Source organism: Notamacropus eugenii, chromosome 6, assembly GCF_028372415.1.
Source record: "Notamacropus eugenii isolate mMacEug1 chromosome 6, mMacEug1.pri_v2, whole genome shotgun sequence".
Lineage (NCBI taxonomy): Eukaryota > Metazoa > Chordata > Mammalia > Diprotodontia > Macropodidae > Notamacropus > Notamacropus eugenii.
The window spans coordinates 224,672,541-224,689,145 of NC_092877.1; the positions used below are offsets into that span (position 1 = coordinate 224,672,541).

Consider the following 16,605-nt stretch of genomic DNA (forward strand, 5'->3'; position numbering starts at 1 on the left):
ACAGATAGTAGTATTACTCTACCTTGTTAGTGAAGGGTATTTGGAAAAGATTTAGTGAGGTAAGGATTTCCTATTGAAGTGTCTATTATGTGAAAGGAACGGTACTAGGTATTGGTGAAGTGAAGGAGAAATAAAAAGCAACTTTGACCTCAAAGAACTTATATTCCACTAAAGGAAAATAACATATATAGTCAAATAAGTAAATGTGGATAGATACAAATTAATTCCATTGGTGGGATGATAGAGAATAGCCACAACTGAGGGGAATCAAGAAAAGCCTCCAATGGGAAGGAATGGGTGTGTTCAGTTTTGATAGAGATAAGGAATTCCAAGAGTCAGAGGTGGGGGACAGAATTCTAGGTCATCTAGAGATGACCTTTCTGAAGGTAAAGAGGTAGGAAATGTACTGCAGTGCTTAAACACTTAAACACAATAATAGACCATTTTGGTTGGATTATTGAAGCATCTAAGTGGGATAATGTGAAGTAGTTCTGGAAATGGAGGTTGAAACAGATTGTATAGTGTGTTTTTCCAAGCACCTGCTTTTACTGTTGAAATTGATAGTGGATAAAAAAGGGAACATCATCTCCCTGTTCTCCTGCATTTGTTCCCTCCTCTTTCCTTACCACATTTAAACAGTAAAATATTTGCTCCTGTGGAAAAATCAGAGCTGTTTCCTTTCAGCTACTTCATTGGAGAAGAGAACATTTCCTTACACAAAGTTACCTGGGAAACAACAGTGAAAAATATCCATTTTTTCACCATTTTTAAAAATATTTGAGTTTTACTCTTAAATAAAAAAAGAGAAAGAAAATAGAAACATTTAGAATTAGTTCACCTTTTCTATATCTCTGACATAGAAATGAAAATAAGTTCAATATGTCATGCATATTTTATATTAGCCAGTCATTTATTAAATGTTTTAAGAATGAAAAGAACTTAAGTGTTTTGCTAATACTACCACTATAGAGTGATATGTGATCAGATCTATCTAAACATTTCTTTCAATAGTGCAGAAAATAGCTTTTCCTTGCCTGACCACCTATTATAACTCCTGTTTGTATCTTAACATAAATACACCATCACAAGTCTACCCACTGTCCTGGGAGTTTTCCTCAATTTCTCTTGAGATGATGATGAACCAAAGAGATCATGTGTTAGTTATCCTTCTCCTTAACCTTATGACCATGTCTTCTTCTTTCAAGATTACAGATATGCATTATTTAATTCAACAGATCTTTATTAAGTGCCTATTGTATGCAAGAAACTACTTTTCTTGTGACTAGGTTCTACGTATGAATGTTTTGTCAAATACTCTAACCTCTCAGTGTATCCACCTCAACTCTCTTAACTTTCATCTTTATTCTAGTCTAATTCTAGTCTAGTCTCAAATAGAGAGATAGATAGAGGTAGATATATTCCAATTTGAGATCCTTTACTCTTTTTGGGTCAGGGTAACTCCTTGTTTGTAACATTGAAGTGTGCTCTTTTACATTAAAAACTTTCTCATTTCCATTGTGGTGACCTTTAACTTAAGTTCTTCAGGAACCACAGCCTTTAAGCCATATAATATTGCCAGATCATTGTTATTAAAAATTTTAACCTTTTTTCAGAGAAAAGTTTAAGGATTATTAAAAAAATTTTATATTTTCCTGTAGGCAATACAGCCCTCTCTCTCCTCCTGTTCAAATCTAATCCTAGTTCATTGAATGTGTCAAAGAAGGATGTAACAGCCTAATAGACAAGTTTGATAGCCTATGTCAATCAAAGATATAATAACCTAATGGATGAGCTTTATAGATTGGCTAACTTAACTGCATATTAGTGCCTGGGACAATAGATTTTCTTTCTCCTTTTTTTCCTGTGCAAATAATTTCCTTTGTGAATGGATTGTTTTACCAGTACTTAGCACAGTAACTAGCACTTAACAATTACTTATTAGTTGAAAAGATGAAACTGATCAGAATCACCCATCATTCTTTTTTTTGTAAGATTTTACAAGCAAATTTGAAATCTAAACCAGTGTCAACTTTGTCCATCATTTCTCTACTTGACAAATAAGTCAAATGTTGGCTGATATAGGCACTTTATGGGCTTATTTGGTTTTCTTGTGATAATAGATTTAAAGCAGTTAAAATCTAAATAAAAGCATTCTTGGTCTTAAGGTCATTGCAGATTTCCATTTTTTCTCATCTTATGGCTAGTTCTTTGTATACATAATACAAAGATGAATCTCAGTTGCACACCCTGTCCTTTATTAATTTTTCTTCTTCAGTTTTAAAAACTAGTTTTCACTCTGATAAGTCAGTGGTATGATTGTATATAGAAAGCCAATGCAGGGAAAGTTCTTACATCAATAACAACTTTTTTTTTTGTTAAAATATAATGTTTCTTTGGTTTTTTCCCCTTATTTGGTGCCCACCATGTTCAGTGCCTAGGGAACTCTTCATGGTATGAGAGTGTGAGGGCATTTGAGTGCTGAGTATTTAGAATGATTAGGTCAAACTCTTTTGAGTGATTATAGATCTCATTAATGAGGCTCTATGCTATTCTGGGACTTGATGCAATTACCAAGATGCCAGCCTCAAACAACAATACTGGAAGACCTCACTATTACTTAGGAATTAATTTGTGACTTGGCCTCTGTAATGTTAATTATGTTAATGAGAGTTAAAGATCTTCTCCACCCATTAATGGGCCTGCTCATTAAGGGACTCTTGATTAGGGGAGATTTGTTTTGTAAGAAGGCCCATACCTTTTGTTAATTTCTAATGAAAGCACAGGTTCTCAAGGGTCCTGACTCTGAAAAATATATAAATACACTGAGGCTTTACTTTGGGGCTTGCTCATTGGAAGCGTTTGTTTGGCCAGATGAGACTCTGGAGAGCCAATAAGGAGCCTGCTCTCCACCCCCACCCCCTTTGAAAACCTAAATATTGGTGCTTCTGGTAACTATGTATGTATGTAATGATCTGACAGTTGGATCTGTCTGTTGATCTGTAATGTATGTGTTGCTTATGGTCAGACAGTTGGAAGCTCTGTCTGTTGGTCTTTATTTCTCTGTTTGAATTTTCTCTGACGTTCAGGGCGCTGACTTTTTCCCCAAATTAAGTGAATGACATATATGTTTGATTAAAGTCGATTGTTGGCCCCTCAAAAGTTGCTTGCATTTTAGAAAAGCATATCTAAGAACCTGTACAGCAAGCCCTCCTGTGCATGTTGAAGTCCTTACTGTTATAGCCTCTAAACTGGATCTCCTCTAAAACATCAGCAAACACATCTTCCAATTTTATATTATGGTTTACAGCAATGATCAGAGAGGGTTTTTACTTATTTTTTTAGCAAAGATATAGCTATTGTTTCTTTCAACGAATCTCTCTTGTATAATATTTGACAAGGGAAGACAGAGGCTGGGGTGGGGGTTGGGTGATGAAAATACAGGCTTTATTGTATAAAAGTAATGGAAGCTTCAAAAGAGAATACTTAACAAAATTCAAATTTTGCCATTTCTCATTAATTTTAAAATCATATGTTATGGTCAGCAAAATGAACATTTCCCCCCAAAGATGCAGAACATTTGCAAATGTTAGCATTTCCTGATATTACATCAGGTCATCAGTTCTGCTCTCAGAGCACATTCTTTTTAGCATCAGAAGCAGATCCCAGTGTCAAGATATGCTAACAGGGTCACAGATTTGGATCTGGAAAAAACCTTAGAAGTTATTGAGCCCAATCCCTTAATTTTATAGATGAAGAAACCAAGGTACAAAGATGTTGAGTGACTTACTTGGATTACCCGAGGTGGGGTTTGAACCCAGATTTTCTTGACTTTTAACCCAAGGTCCAAGGGAAGTACTTTCTCCACCAGGACTCTGCAGTTCTGTAGCAGACACTTGGCAGTCACTGGCCTAGAGGACAGGATTACCTGCAGGCACAGCAAGGCCAGGACCTTGGCTGCTGTGAGAACGGAGGAAAAGAACAAGCACTCTGAATGGCAGTGAAGGCCTGGCTTCCTGCCCAGGACTGAAAAAGAAGTTCTGATTGGTATTTTGCTCAATAACTGCTTCATTATGGTCAACAGAACAAAAGCTTAGTGGGTTATTGTATTCTCTCTATCTTTTTCAATCAATTACATGATAGTAAATAAGCCTGAAATGAAAACTATATCTCTTGAGAAAGCATTACTCTTCGCTTCTAATACTGTCTTCAAGGATACCCTTAGTATAAGTGCAGATTACTTCATAAGTATTTTATATAGGAGGGAAAGCAGATATATCGTTAGGCAATCACTGATGCTCCCTTTATAATAATTTTTTGTTATTATTTCCATGTCTTGGTTATCTTTCCTTCTCTTACATAACTAAATTATGTCTCTTCTTGCATGGATTCATTTTGAATAAGCTTAATCTGGTCCTGCTACTTTATTTTTTTTGTACTATTTGTAGTTCCTCTGTGAACACATTCAGAGCTGACATCATCAAAATGTAGTGGCTGCATTGTTTTTAATAATGAAAAGAATTTGTTCCTTTAAAAATATGAATAAAAAAAAAATCTTGCCAGATCATTACCATTTTTAATGTTTTTGTTTTCTAGTTTCATCCTCCTTGGGTGTCTAGCTAAGCTTTCTATAAAACTTTTCCCCTTCATTGCTTCTTGTTACTTTGAGTCAATATTGATAATAATCTTCTACCCCCATTCTCAATAAGATTTTAGGAGTAAGTTGAAATTCCCATTCAAAAGTTGAAAATCCAAATTCCAAATGTTGCCTGTAGTTGGCATATCTCTCTTTTTGGAAAGTGGGCCAAGTGTTTGTTGATTGAAATGAATCATAGGTTCTTTTGGTTTTCTCTATATTGCAGTTAATTTTTTTTTTTATTCCTATAAGGTGACTTTATCAGTGTCAGGAACCATCAGAGTGTGAACACTCTGCCTCAGTGCAGATAATATATGCTTTTAGCCAGTTTGGAGTTACCTCTGTAAGAGCTGGGTTTCAAAGGGTTAAGTGATTTGCCTCTGGCCACATAGCTAGTATGTGTCAGAGGTAGGACCGGAACCCAATTGTTCCTTACTCCAAGACTTGCCCTCTCTCCTCTGTATCACATTGCTATGGCAACCATTTTACATCAATATTTGGCATGAAATTTTTATAATCCTTTTCAATGTCCTTTCTTCCATCTGTTTTAATTTAATTTAATGACCAATGTATCTTTTTCTCATTTTAATTCTCTTAGTCTTGTATTAATTTTGATCTTTTTTTTTTAACCAAGTGTTCTGACTGTAGAGGGACTGTTGACTCAGGAACAATTCCCAGATCAGTAAAGAATTATTTCCTGTCTGTTAAATTTAATCAGCTTCATTTTTGTGTGTGTTTGTGTACGCTGTGATTCTGTATTCAGCATGGTCACTGCCCTAAGATTATTTTCTCCAAGGAAGTATTAATGATGTGTAAGTGTGAACTTTATATGTTAGCCTTTGGCCTTTCTCTGTCTGTGCTTCTGAATCATATTTTCCACCAACATTTTTTTTGCTTTTTCTTAACTTTGAATTGAATTAATCTAATATCTATCTATCTATATATAAAATGTATATATATATATATATATATATATGAAAGTTTTATTGAACCGATAAATGTATATGTGATTTATTTTACTTTGTTTAAAACAGGCTAAAACATTTCAAGTGTAGTGAATTTAGTTGCACATATATTTAGATCAGTATTCTGCATAAAACAATTCCATATCTGCATAAGGACTGCAACTTGAACAAAACAACATCTGTCTAAAACAAAGCTCAGGTCATGAAAAGGGACAGATGTGTACTTCTAAAAACAGTTAAAAAAAGTGTCAAGATGGATAAAGAGAGAAAAAGTATACAAATGTCAATTAAAATAGTCTATTTCTTGGGAAAAAGAAAGAAACATGTCCTGCCTTCATAAAACAGAACAAAAGGATGATCATAATATTGCTTCTTTCCAATTATATGTTCTACAAAAATGTCCCTGTTTCCTTTGTAATATCCACACCAGGAGTTTTCTCATTACTTCGCAGTATCTTGGCCCAAGTTTTAGTACTTGATCTTAACCCAACAAAATTTTCCGTAGAACTTCTCTCCCTCTTTATCCTCTGGAACAGATGTTGGCGTACAAGCTGCAGTCCTTTTCATGGTGGTCCTTTTGAAAATACTTATCATGATCACAGCAATAAGAGATAACCAAATGTTACATGAAATGATTTTTCTTGTTGCCTTTGGACACAATAAAGCCAACTGTGCTCCTGCCCCCCTTCTTGCTTATAATAAGAATGCAATATTGAAATGATTCCATTTCTCCAGTATTATTCCATTAATTGGTCACTGGAAAAAGATCTCAAATATTTCTTTTCATTATTTTATAAAGAAAAAGTTAAAAGGTGGGGTATTTATTGGTTAATCTATAACTATTGTAATGTTAGGAAAACACTACTTTTAGAATATTCATTTTAGTTAGGGGAATCTACTGACAATTTTGTGTGAAGATTTTGGAAAGAAAAATTGATATACTTTTGATATTGACAGATTTTAAGTATGAAAACAAGACTTTTGTATAAAAAACGTTTGAGTGTAGTAAGTTGAACATTTTAGGTAAGTTGATACTTGAAGAACTATGCTTCAGTATGTTAAAATGGCTTTGATTTCATCATTGTAGGACTCTCCACTGATGGAAGTCACACTACCTTAATAGATGTTTTCTGTTTATTCTGTTCTTTTTGAGGTACAACCTCCTGCTTGGTCCCACTCCCAATTGTGGCTTTCTTGTAGAGTAAGTTGTATATTTTTGGATACAAGTATTTAAGTATATAATATTTCTTTATATATATATATATATGTATATACATACACACATATATAGATGCATATGTATATTTCTGTATATGCATATACATTATATATGTGTGTATGTATATATATGTGAAGATCTGAGATAAAATCATACAGAACCCTCAATTTTGCTAATGCCAAAAGAATGTCCTTTACCACTGGTATATACAAGTGTTTCCTCTGCCTCTGAGTCGCCCTACCTCCATCATGAAAACTCTTGCCATCAATAGCACCAATGTGAGCATTTCATGATAAGATCATTAGGTACAGAATTTTCTATAGTAAAAGGACCTTAGCTTTTGGCTTCCCTCTTCTTTTCTGTTGGAGTAGTCAAATTACCTTTCATTTTTTTCTCATTTAGTTTCTGTCTTATCCAGTTTTCCTTCAAGTGATCATAGGGTCAATTTTCTTTGTAAATATGCAGTTTTGGGGCAACCAATATATATTAATCATTTGAAATATTTCAACTCCTTTGTGATACATTTCTTCCTTATATCTCTCATTAAGAACCTCTATGTGCCAAGTGGATGTGTGTATTCCCATTTCCATGCAAACAGTTCAGTTAGTTGCTACTGTTATTCATCACCTTGTGGCTAATGGTTTTTGAATGAGCCTCTCCATGTTTAGTTAGTTTGTCTTAGGACAGCAATCTGTCATCAAGACCATCCTTGAAACCTTTGCAGTTGGGTAGAGACAACTAGAACTTGCACTCTTCCAGTATGATTAAAAAGACTTATAAGTATATTAAACATACAGAGATGAAATACTACATTCTTTATAGTTCTATTTCCACCAATGAGGCAGGTCTCTCCTTGAATAACTGGTATAAGTGTTTGACCCAGAAGATTACCTAAACAAGGTGTTTTCTAGAAGGGGTACACTTTGTTTTTACAGCAATACAAATTTAAGCTTTGTGCTGAAGTGGAAAGAATTATATTGGCAGGCTTGAGACCTCCTTTTCTTCATGATCATTATGTGTCCTTCCAGAATCCCCTTCTTTTCTTTATTTATTAAATAATGATCTTGTTGAATTCTTAGGATATTTGAGGAGATTATTGGGGATGTATATATGTGAAAATATTTTGGAAAATGCAAATATTTTGAGTATTTAGAGAATCTTGGAAAGACTTGTATGAAATAATGCCGAGCAAGGTAAACAGAGCCAGGGGCATAATTTACATGATTATCACAATAATGTAAAAGTCAACAGCACTGAAAGATGTTAGTATAGTGATTAATGTATAATGCAACCATAACTTTGGGGAACAAAGAAATTGTGCAACATGCCTCCTCTTTCTCAGCAGACATAGGTTATAGATGTGGAATGAAGTGCACATTTTCAAACTTGGACAGTATGTTGATTTATCTTGCTTGACTTATTTGTAATGAGGAAGGATTCTGTTGAATAGATGGAATCATTGAGAAGTGTTTTGTTGTTTTTCAGTAATTTCAGTTGTGTCTGACTCTTCCTAAGTCCACTTGGGACTTTCTTGGCAAAGATACCGGAGTGGGTGGTCTTTTCCTTCCCCAACTGATTTTACAGATGAGGAACCAAGGAAACAGGGTTAAGCAACTTGCCCACAGTCACACAGCTAGTGTCTGAGGCCACATTTGAATTCAGGTCTTCCTGATTCTAGGTCTTGGTGCTTTCTTTAAAATTAATTAATTAATTTCTTTTCAATTTTCTACAATCACTTCCATATATCTTAGATATTTTCTCCCTTCCTCCCCCTTTCCTCCCCAAGACTGAGTGCAATCTTAAATACTTCTACACATACGTTCCTATTAAATATATTTTCACCTTAGTCATGTTGCATAGAAAAATTAAAATGAATGGGAGAAACCATAAAGCAAAATAAAACATAACACAAGAGAAAATGGTCTGCTTTAGATCTACTTCCATAGTTCTTTCTCTGGATGTGGAAGGCGTTTTCCCCAAGAGTCCACTGGGAATGTTTTAGCTCCTTGCATTGCCGTGAAGGGCGAAGTCTACCAGAAAAATGCCTCACATACTGTGATTTTTGCTGTGCACAAAGTTCTCCTGGTTCTGCTCCTTTTACTCCGGATCAGTTTATACAAGTCCTTCCAGGCCACTCTGAAGTCTTCTTCTTCATCATTTCTTATAACACAATAGTATTCCATTACATTCATACACCACAACTTTTTCAGCCATTCCTCAATTGTTGGGCATCCCCTTGATTTCCAGTTCTTGGCCACAACAAAAAGAGCTGCTATAAATATTTTTTTTTTGCATGTGGGACCCTTTCCCATTTTTGGTATGCACATTTTTGTAGCCCTTTGGGCATAATTCCAAATTGCTCTCCAGAATGGTTGGATCAGCTCACAGTTCCACCAACAATGAATTAGTGTTCCAACTCTCCCACATATTTTCCAACATTTATGATCTTCCTGTTTTGTCATGTTAACCAATCTGGTAAATGTAATGTGGTACCACAGAGTGGTTTTAATTTGCATCTCTCTAATCACTAGTGATTTAGAACATTTTTTCATATGACTATTGATAGCTTTAATTTCTTCCTCTGAAAACTGTCTGTTCGTATCCTTTGACCATTCACATTCACAGTTGTGATTATTATCTGTGTCTTTCCCTCCATCCTTTTTCCCCCTGTTTATGCTTTTAGTTCTCCCTTCTCCTTTCCCCTCCACAATAAAGGTTTAATTTTTGACTACTGCCTTCCTCCCTTCTTTCAGCCCCCCTCCTTTTTACTCCATTTTTCCCTTACTACTTCTTCCCTCCCTTTTACCCTCCTCTTCCATTTCTTTCCCCTTTCCCCTCCTACTGTCTATAGAGCTAGTTAGAGTTCCATACTTAACTGAGTTTCCTGTTCCCTCCTTGAACCAAATCAGATGAGAGCAAATCTCAAACGATGCTTATCTGCCTCCCCTCTTTCCCTCTACTGTCGTATGTTTTTGTGTCTCTTCCTGTGATGCAATTTACTTTTTCTGCCCCTTTTTCACATCTCTTTTTACAATCTCTTCACATTCTTAAATCACATTTTTTTCTTCATATAATTTAATTTATACTCACTCCCTCTATCTATGTATATCCCTTTTATATATCATAATAAATATACACTTCTCAAGATTAACAAGTGTCATCTTCCCTTATGGGAATGTAAACAATATTCCATATTGAATAACAAGTTTGTTTTTTCCCTGTTCACCTTTTTATGACTCTCTTGAGACTTGTATTTGAAGATCAAATTTTGTATTTAGCTCTGGCCTTTCATCAGGAAAGTCTAGAGTCCCTTATTTCATTAGATGTCATCTCCTTGCCTAAAATATTATATTCAGTTTTGCTGGGTAATTGATCATTGATTGTAGTCCTTGCTCCTTTGCCTTATGGAATATCATATTCTAATTCCTCTGATCTTTTAATTTAGAAGCTGCAAGGTCCTGTGTGGTCCTGACTGTAGGTCCTTGATATTTGAATTGTTTCTTTCTGGCTCTCTGCCTCTCCTTCACTTGATAGTTCTGGAATTTGGTAAGGATATTCCTTGGTGTTTTCAGTTTGGGATTCCTTTCAGGAGGTAAATGGTGGATTCTTTCGATTACTATTTTGCCTTCTGGATCTAGGATCTCTGGGCAGTTTCCTTCTTGATGTCTTGGAAGATATTGTCCAGGCTCTTTTTTTTCATCATGGCTTTCAGGTAGAACAATAATTCTTAGATTTTTCTCTCTTGGAACTATTTTCCAGGTCAGTTGTTTTTCCAATGAGATATTTCAAATTTTCTTCTATTTTTTTTTTTATTCTTTGGATTCTGACTGCTTCTTGATGTCTCAGTGTCATTAACTTCTATTTGCCCAATTCTAATTTTTACTAGATTGTTTTCTTCAGTTAACGTTTTCATCTTCTTTTCCATTTGCCCAATTGTTCCTTTTAAGGAGTTATTTTCTCCAATTAGAATATGTACTTCCTTTTCCATTTTCCAGTTTTCCTTTTTAAGGAGCTATTCTATTAAGTGAATTCTTTTTTTCACATTTTTAAAATCCTTGGCCAGTTTTTTTCTACTTCTCTAATTTGACTTTTAAAATCCCTCTTCAGCTCTTCCAAGAATGCTCTTTGAGCTTGCAACCAGTTCATATTCCCTTCTGAAGTTTTAGATGAGAGTACACTCTCAATGCTGACCTCTTTGGTATTTGTATTTTGGTCCTTGTCTCCATGGAAAGATTCTATGGTCTTTTCTTTTGCTTCTTGCTCATGACGATCACCATTTTCCTGGCTTTTAAAGTGGATTTCTGCTTCTGGGGCACAGGGGGCTCTTTCCCAATGTTCTTAGGCTTAGAACTTGAGGCTCTGGGTATTGTGGCCTCTGGTTCTTCCAGCTAGAAGCTAAAATGCTGCAGTTTACCTGGTGCTGAGCTGGCTGGTGTGCCAAAGCAGAGGCCAAAGCTTTTTCAGTTTCCCAGGAGATACCCTGGAGCTAGTTGTGTTAAGTCTGGGGAAGGGGTGGGGGTGGGGGGTCATCTGGCTGCAGGGGGTCTAGTTCCCTGAGCTAGAACAGAGGCAAGTTTTGTTGGTGGTGAGCCTCATCTGCACTAATATCTTCCCAATTCCCCTGTATGTGCTGAGGAATGCTGGGGGTCCTGGTGTTGATGATTATGGACTCCACACCCTGGGCTTAAGATCTCCTCCTGGTTCACTGAAGTGGCATTGTCTCAAACAACTCTCTTCCTGCACTGGTCTCCTTCAGCCATGGCAAGAGGGACTCCTCCTTTTTGACTTTTCCTAGCCCCACAGGCTAAGAGACTCTTTATCCCTTTGGCTGTATCCACCGTTCCAGGATTTTTCCTGAGTAAATATTTTCTGAGTTTTTCTTTTTTGAAAATTTATTTATTTATTTTTAGTTTCCACAATTCATGTCCATAAAATTTTGAGTTCCAAATTTTATCCCCATCTCTCCCCTTCCCATACCCTAAGACACCCTGCATTCTGATTACCTCTTCCCCTAACCTACCCTCCCTTCTATCACACCCCTCCCTTTCCTTATCCCCATCTCCTCTATGTTTTTGTAGGGCAACATAGATTTCTATACTCCATTACCTGCATTTCTTACTTCCTAGTTGCATGTAAAAACAATTTTTAACATTCTTTTTTTAAAACTTTGAGTTCCAACTTCTCTCCCTTCCTCCCTCCCCACCCATCCTCACTGAGAAGGCAGGCAATTCCATATAGGTTATACATGTGTAGTTATGCAAAAGACTTTCATAAATTCACACTGTGAAAGACTAACTATATTTCCCTTCATCCCAAACTGTCCCCCATTTACTCTATTCTCTCTTATGACTTGTCCCTCCCGCAAAATGTTTACTTCTAATTACCCCCTCCTTCCATTTGCCTTTCCTTTTATCATCTCCTGCCACCCCATTTATCCCCTTCTCCCCTACTTTCCTGTAGTGCAAGATAGATTTTCATACCAAATTGAGTGCGCATGTTATTCCTTCCTTAAGCCAAATGTGATGAGAGTAAGCTTCACTTTTTCCCTCTCATCTCCCACCTTTTCCCTTCCATTGAAAAAAACTTTTTCTTGCCTCTTATATGAGAGATTATTTGCCCCATTCCATTTCTCCCTTTCTTCTCCCAGTATATTCCTCTCTCACACCTTAATTTTATTTTATTGTTTTAAATGTCATCCTTTCCTATTCAACTCACCCTGTGCCCTCTGATTATATGTATGTAATCCCTGCAGCAACCCCAAAACTGAGAAAAGTCTCAGGAGTTACAAATACTATCTTTCCATGTAAGAATATAAACAGTTCAACTTTAGTAAGACCCTTAAGATTTCTCTTTCTTGTTTATCTTTTTATGCTTCTCTTGATTCTTGTGTTTGAAAATGAAATTTCCTATTTAGCTCTGGTCTTTTTATCAAGAATGTTTGAAAGTCCTCTATTTCATTGAATGACCATTTCTTCCCCTGAAGTATTATATTCCATTTTGCTGGGTAGGTGATTCTTCATTTTAATCCTAACTTATTTGACTTTTGGAATATCATATGAGATCCCTTAATGTAGAAGCTGCTAGATCTTGTGTTATCCTGATTGTATTTCCACAATATTTGAATTATTTCTTTCTGGCTGCTTGAAATATTTTCTCCTTGACCTGGGAATTCTGGAATTTGACTACAATATTCTTAGGAGTTTTTCTTTTTGAATTGCTTTTGGCAGGTGATCAGTGAATTCTTTGGATATATTTTACCCTCTGGTACTAGAATATCAGAGCAGTTTTCTTGATTATTTCATGAAAGATGATATCTAGGTTCTTTTTTTTTAATCATGACTTTCAGGTAGTCCCATAATTTTTAAATTGTCTCTCCTGGATTTATTTTCCAGTCAGATGTTTTTCCAATGAGATATTTCACATTGTCTGCTATTTTTTCATTCCTTTGGTTTCATTTTATAATTTCTTGATTTTTCATAAAGTCATTAGCTTCCACTCATCTTTAAGGAATTATTTTGTTCAATGAGCTTTTGGATCTCCTTTTCCATCTGGCCAGTTGTGCTTTTTAGGACATTCTTCTCTTCATTGGCTTTTTAATGTCTTTTGCCATTTGGGTTATTCTATTTTTTAAAATGTTATTTTCTTCAGCATTTTTTTGGGGTCTCCTTTAGCAAGTAGTTGATTTGTTTTTCATAATTTTCTTGCATCACTGTCATTTCTCTTCCCAATTTTTGCTCTACTCCTCTTACTTGATTTTCAAAATCCTTTTTGAGCTCTTCCACAGCTTGAGGCCAATTCATATTTTTCTTGGAGTCTTTGGAAGAGCTTTGACTTTATTGTCTTCTGTTTGCATGCTTTAATCTTCCTTGTTATCAAAGTAAGATTCTATAGTATGATTCTTTTTTTCAGTTTTTTCTCACTTTCCCAGCCATTTACTTGACTTTTGAGCTCTTTGTCAACGTAGTTGTTTGCTTCTAGTGGAGGGTGGGGAGTTTCCTGTCAGCCACACAATCCTCCTACAATCTGTAGGCCTAGAACTCCATTAACAGTGACTGCAGCTGCCCCTGTTGCTGCTGTGGCTGCTGCAGGTTTCCCTTCCCCCCTCCCCACCTCCCCCCATGGCCCTGAGTCTGGGGCTGGACCACTCTACTCTCCTGGACTGATCCCAGAGACTTTTCCCATTAATCTTCTAATTTATCCTCAATGTTTTGGGATAATGATGTCTGGAAACTTCCACAGGTGTGAGAGATTCAGTCTCCCCAAAGCCTACTCAGGTTCTGTCTGTGCTGGCACAGCCCACGCTGGACTGCACCCTGCTCCCTGTGTGGTGAGATAGACACTTCCTGGTGACTTTCCTGGCTGTCTTGGGCTGGAGATTTGCATTTCTCTGTCAGTGGGTTCTGCAGCTCCAGAGTTAGTTTAGAGCCATTTTTTACAGGAATTTGACTGGGCTTGGTGGGTACGCTCTAGAAAATCTCTGCTTTTACTCCACCATCTTGGCTCTGCCCTCCTTTTCTGGGTTTTTCAAGATCAACAAGGGGAGGCAGATTGCTTTTACAGATTACTCCACCATCTTGGCTCCTGGATGTTCAGTCTTTGTTCTTATCCATTGTACCACCTAGCTGCCCTAGGAAGTAATAACAATGTCTAAAAAGAAATTAACATCAATAAAAATTGAACAAGGAAAAATATAACATAATGACAAATAAGGATACAAGAAAAAGTTTTGAGTTATATGAAAAGAGATGTTTAGCATCTCCCTTGATATCTATGCACACACAAGTTAAAACATTGCTACCTTCTTTGTGATATCTAACCAAGCTTTTCATTAATGCCTGTTGGTGAAGCTGTGAATTGATCCAGCCATTTTGGAAAATAATTACTAACTGTGCTTCAAAATGTGCTAAACAGTGTGTACCGTTTGACCCAATGATATCATTACTTAGATATCCACCAAGAGATGAAACAAAGAGGAAAAGAATCCATATATATATATATATAATTCTTTTTGGATCAGCAAAGAACTGGAAACTGAGGGTTATTGTCCAGGTATTTCAGTTGTAATGACTCTGTGACACCATTGGAGTTTTCTTGGCAAAGATGCTGGAGTGGCTTGCCATTTCCTTCTCTAGCTCATTTTCCAGATGAGGAATTTGAGGCAAACTGGTTAAGTGACTTGCCCAGAGTCACATGGCACAACTGAGGACAGATTTGAACTCATGAAGATGAGTCTTCCTGATTCCAGTCACTACATGTTGTGCCCAATAGCTGTCCAGAAACTGAGACTGCCCATCAATTATGAAACAGGTAAACAAAATATAGTATATGAGTTTAATCTAATACCACCATGCTATAAAACACTGCGAAAGGTATAGTTTCATAGAAACCTGGAAATTCTTATATGAACTGATGAAAATAAAGTGAGCAGAAGCAAGAGTACAATTTATATAATAACATTATTGTGAATTAAAAAAAAAACAACTTTGAAAGGCTTAAGAACTTTGATTCTACATAATGACCAACCATGATTTCGAGGTACCCATGGATGCCACCCACATTTCCCTGATCTTCATTTATAGAAAAAAGACATTCTTTAGACTTGCTACCGTAGGGATTTGCCTTGCTTGATTGTACTTAGATGCTGTTAAGGTTTTCCTTCTTCTTTTCCCTTCCCTTCCTCCTTGTCCTCTAGTGGGTGAGAGAGTTGAAAGGGAGAGAAAAGCCTTAATTAAAAAAATTAAATTAAAAAATAAGAGAGAAGAATCAGAGGCTTGGGTTATTATTGTCAATCATGCCCCATGTGGCAACCAAGGCCAGGGAAATCAAGGACAATGGAAAGGCTGGAGGCATGAGATGAGGATCAGTGCTTTGGGAACATAAATGATTCATCTCAGTGCTATATCCCCAGGAAAGCTTTTCCCTAATTGGGCTTTAATTGTAAACATCTTTTCAAATGAATCATCCTTGTGAGAATAAGCATGCTTTTTTGTGGGTTACTTGGAAGTAACTCAGGAACACCTGAGCAGTCAACAAAAGCTCATCTTAGTAACTACTTTCTGAGGTGAGAGGAATAACTTAGGAGAGGATAGAAATATGCCAACAGTTGCCTCAATAAAGAAGCACAGATGAAAAAAGCTACGGAATCAGAATCCATGACAAGACTGAATCACTTAGGTGAATAAGCTTCATTCTCTGACCATAATATCAGAGATATGCTAAAAGTTTGCCATGATTCCAGTGAGCAACCTGACCATAAGATGCCCCCTTGCATTCAATAGAATAAAAGCTCTGATGCTAGTTTTATTTTTTTTTTTATTTCTCAAATACCTGAGTACTTCACACACAGTGAAGACATAATGAATATTAGTTGAATTGGACTGTGTACACTAACAAAGCCAAATGGATCCTATGGAGAGTTCTGACTAGATTGAGAGCAGAGATCCGAACATTTTCTGTGTTATGGACACCTTTGATAGTTTGATAAAGCCTATGGAACCATTCTCAGAATTTTACATAATTAGAAGAAATGTTACATTTCACCTAGAGAATAACGAAAATAAAAATGTAAGAATTTTTCCCCATCTAACCTTACAGACTCATTGATGGTTAAGAATCTCTGCTCTGGACCTTTCAGGTATCCTATCCCAAAGGGGATTAAAATAATCTATGATTCTGTAAGAGATCTGCCTGTTTTATCCCTTAGGCAATGGCATATAGGAGCTGCCCCACTGGGGATCCAACTGGTCAGTTCAGTTGAGCACTACAGCTTGCTCCTCTCTCCTTCCGTC

General features: G+C 36.3%; 1 protein-coding gene and 1 pseudogene across 1 annotated transcript in view; both read left to right on the forward strand.

Annotated features, from left to right (window-relative positions):
- The window catches only part of NALCN (sodium leak channel, non-selective), a 526,457-nt gene that overhangs the window by 37,970 nt on the left and 471,882 nt on the right, over positions 1 to 16,605 (forward strand). The window lies entirely within an intron of this gene.
- On the forward strand, positions 14,546 to 14,645 carry LOC140512962 (U6atac minor spliceosomal RNA; annotated as a pseudogene).